Source organism: Cryptomeria japonica, chromosome 3 (assembly GCF_030272615.1).
Source record: "Cryptomeria japonica chromosome 3, Sugi_1.0, whole genome shotgun sequence".
Classification (NCBI taxonomy): Eukaryota; Viridiplantae; Streptophyta; class Pinopsida; order Cupressales; family Cupressaceae; genus Cryptomeria; species Cryptomeria japonica.
Window position 1 is genome coordinate 205,198,500 of NC_081407.1, and position 4,434 is coordinate 205,202,933.

The window sequence follows — 4,434 nt, forward strand, 5'->3', positions numbered from 1 at the left end:
GCCAATGTCCGGCGTGCCAAAATGCGAATGGGCTCCAAAGCTAGCTGCCCGTCCGACTCTACCTGCAAGGCATCCCAATCTAAAATGTGAGACTCATCATAGATATATTTTCTCAAAACTGAAACCTGAAACACATCGTGGATGCGTGACAGGCTAGGTGGCAAAGCTAAACGGTAGGCAACTGGGCCTATCCTCTCCAGAATCTCAAAAGGTCCTACAAAGCGAGGTGCGAGCTTAGAACCCTTTCCGTAGCGGATCGGACTCTTATGCGGTCGCACTCTCAAGAAAACTCTGTCTCCAACCAAGTAACTACGGTCAATCCTCTTTGCATCGGCATACTTCTTCTGTCTATCCTGAGCCTCTCTGAGACGCTGCCTAATCAAATCCACCTGCTGTTCCATATCTCGAACTAACTCAGGACCAATGGCAACTCTATCCTCTATGCGATCCCAACTCAAGGGTGTCCTGCAAGGCCTGCCGTATAATGCCTGGTAGGGTGGCATTCCCAAAGAAGTGTGATGCCCATTGTTATAGGCAAACTCCACTAAGGGAAGATACTCCTCCCACCGGGTCTGATGATCCATGACGTACATACGAAGCATATCCTCTAACACCTGATTGACTCTCTCTGTCTGACCATCTGTCTCCGGGTGATAAGCTGTACTGAAATTGAGCTTTGTGCCCATAGCTGCCTGTAATGACTTCCAAAAGGTAGAAGTGAAAAGAGAATCCCTGTCAGAAATAATCTTGCGGGGTACGCCATGAAGTCTAACAATGTCTCGCAAGAACACCTGTGCTACTGCAGGAGCTGTGAATGTAGTACGGACTGGTGAAAAGTGAGCTACTTTGGTCAACTTGTCAACTGTCACCAAGATAGCATCATGGCGACGAGAAGACATAGGGAGACCAATGATGAAATCCATGGATATAGTATCCCACTTCCACTCTGGTATAGCATGAGACTGAAGCAACCCACCTGGATGGCGGTGCTCCGCCTTTACCCTCTGACACTCGAGACACCGAGCTACTATCTCAGCAATGAGCTGCCGCATTCCCGGCCAATGATACAACTGCCTCAAGTCTGCATGCAACTTCTTAACCCCGGGATGCGCTGCATAAGGAGCTCTATGAGCTTCCGAGACAATGAACTCTCGCAACCCTCCGGAGGAAGGTACATAAATGCGCCCTCTATGGCGTAATAGTCCATCGGACTCCAAGGAATAATCCACATATTTCCCTTCTAGAGTGACCGGAGAACGTAACACCTGACAAACCTCTGCATACCATCCATCCTCTGACAAATGCCGAAGTATGCGGTCCCTCAAGTCTGTGCCCATGGATATGGTGCAAACCTCATGACGTCTCCTACTCAGGGCATCTGCAACTACATTTTCCTTACCCTTGATGTAGTGAACGTCAAAATCATATTCGCACAAAAACTCCATCCATCTCCTCTGACGTGCATTAAGGTTCGGCTGAGTGAAGATATACTGAAGACTCTGATGATCTGAATGCAACTCAAAGTGATGTCCTAAAAGGAAGTGTCTCCACCTCACAAGTGCATGCACTACTGCCGCGAGCTCAAGGTCGTGAGTGGGATAATTAAGTTCATGAGTCTTAAGTTTCCTAGACTCGAAAGCTATGGCCCTACCACCTTGCATAAGAACTGCCCCTAAACCCTCTAAGGAAGCATCGGTACAAACCATGAAATCAGCTGAAGGATCTGGTACAACAAGGATAGGAGCGCTAGTAAGTGCCTTCTTGAGTTCCTGAAAGGCCTTCTCGCACTTCTCTGTCCACTCGAATTTCTTCCCTTTACGCTGAAGAGAGGTAATAGGGTGTGCGACTCTGGAGAACCCTTCGACAAAACGTCGGTAATATCCTGCTAAACCCATAAAACTCCTGACCTCTGTCACACTGGTAGGCGCTGGCCAATCCATAATAGCCCTAATCTTTGATGGGTCCACTGAGATCCCATCACCGGAAATAACATGTCCAAGGTACTTGACCTCAGATCGAAAGAAAGCACACTTCGATAGGCTGCCAAACAACTGGTTATCTCGCAAACACTGCAATACCTGTTTCAGGTGCTCCTCATGCTCCTTCTCATTCCGAGAATATATCAATATATCATCGAGGAACACAATAACAAAACGGTCCAGAAAGGTACGGAACACCCCATTCATGAGACTCATAAAAACTGCTGGGGCATTCGTAAGTCCAAAGGGGACTACGGTAAACTCATAGTGACCATATCTAGTGCGAAAAGCGGTCTTGTGGATATCACTTTCCACTATTCTCAACTGATGGTATCCTGACTTCAGATCTATTTTGGAAAAGACTTTGGCACCCTGAAGCTGGTCAAATAAATCATCAATTCTAGGCAAAGGATATCGGTTCTTGATGGTTACTTTATTTAGCTGCCGATAATCCATACACAATCGGAGAGATCCATCCTTCTTCTTAACGAAGATAACTGGTGCACCCCACGGGGATACGCTAGGACGGATATGACCCTTCTCAAGAAGTTCCTCAAGCTGAATTTTAAGTTCATTAAGCTCATTTGTGGTCATTCTATAAGGTGCTCTGGAAACTGGCTCGGCTCCTGGTACTAGGTCTATATGAAAATCAATCTCTCTGCGGGGAGGCATTCCCGGTAACTCTGAAGGAAATACATCTGAGTATCCCTGAAGGATAGGATGGTCATCGAGCGATGTTTCCTTTTCCTCCTCTTCTCCTCTGTCACTGATAGTGATAGCAAAAAGCTGACATCCCTTTCGCATGCTCCGCTTGAGCTGCATTGCGGAGATCATCCGAAGAGACACGGGCCTCTGAATCCCGGTGATAACTATGGGCGAACCATGATCATCCTCACACTCGATCTTTTTCAGACGGCAATCAATCTTGGCTCTGTGGGCATAAAGCCAATCCATGCCAAGTGCGATTCCATAAGATCCAAGTGGAGTCACTCTAAGGTCTACTACAGTGGTGGTCTTGCCAATCTGCAACTGACATGCCCTAACTTCTGATTCCACTGACACTCTAGCCCCCGAAGCTAATTCCACTTCCCAACTGACACCCTGCCTAGTTGCCACTAGCCCGCAACGCTCCACAACCAATGGAGATATAAAGGAGTCAGTAGCTCCTGAATCAAACAAAATAGATACATTGTTACCTCTGATTATACCTGAAGATTCGATAACCGTGGCTTGATGATCGGCCTGGCGGTTGTCAACCACTGCAAATACTCTATGGGACCTGCCCATATCACCAACTGTCGGCTCTGAAGCGGCCATCCGCTGACTCCCTGCTACCTGTCCCTGAGGGCAATCCCTCGCCAAGTGCCCCATGGCTCCACAAGTAAAGCAAGCACCCCGTGCCTGGAACTGGGCACCCTGAGGCCTAGAAAAACCCTGACCTCCTGTCCTACTGGATCCGCTGTACCCACCCCTGGAGGACTGCTGAGTCCCCGCCGGCTGTGTGTACTGCCCCTGTGCTCTCTGATCACGTTTCTGTCCCTGAGTCTGCCACTGCTTGGGCTTGGAGCCCTGCGGATACTGTGGAGGCTTCTGCCTCTGGTTCTGTGGTGTCTGTTGTGGAGGAGGGGGTTTGGAGAACCCCTGAGAATTTCGGTTGTTCCCCTTCCAATGTGGTTTCTGAAATCCATAAGTCTGAGGTGCGGGATTTCGGTTCTGATACCGATCCTTATTATCCTGTGGTCTAACCTGAATTTCCTCGGCAATCAGTGCCTTCTCTACAGCAACCCGAAGGCTCTCTGGAGCGGACATCCTAACAGGCCCGGCTATACCGGCATTCAATCCCCTGATGAAGCGGTTTACAAGAAGTTTCTCATCCTTTAGATAATCTACATATGGCAACAACTCAAAGAATTTACTCTCATACTGGGTTACTGACAAGCCTTTTTGTTGGAGATCATGAAATTCGTCTATACGACGCTGCCTGAAGTGCTCTGATAGGTACCTCTCACGGAACCTCTCGGTGAATATCTCCCAAGTGAGTGTATCGGGTACTAATCCGCATTTGTACTCTTCCTGTCTCCACCAGGTGGAGGCTGTCCCTCTCAGAAGATGAACTGCAACACGTGCTTTCAAGTTGCTCTCATAAGAACGCAACGCAAAGCACCTCTCAAGACTCAGAAGCCATGCCTCGGCCTCTACTCCATCTGTAGAACCTCCGAAGGATGGTGGTTGGAGTCGCATGACCTCTCTGATGAGATCCCCTGGATCTCGACGACCTCTCTCCAAATAAACTGGTTCCACTGCAGGAGGTGGTCCTGGCATATGCACTGACTCTGGCTCATTACCACCCTGGCTCTCTACAGGAATCGGAGCTGGGCTCCTGCTCCGTTCTCTATCAACAGATCTATGACTCCCAGAGTCATGACTCCTAACCGGAGGGTTCTCTGCAGGAATC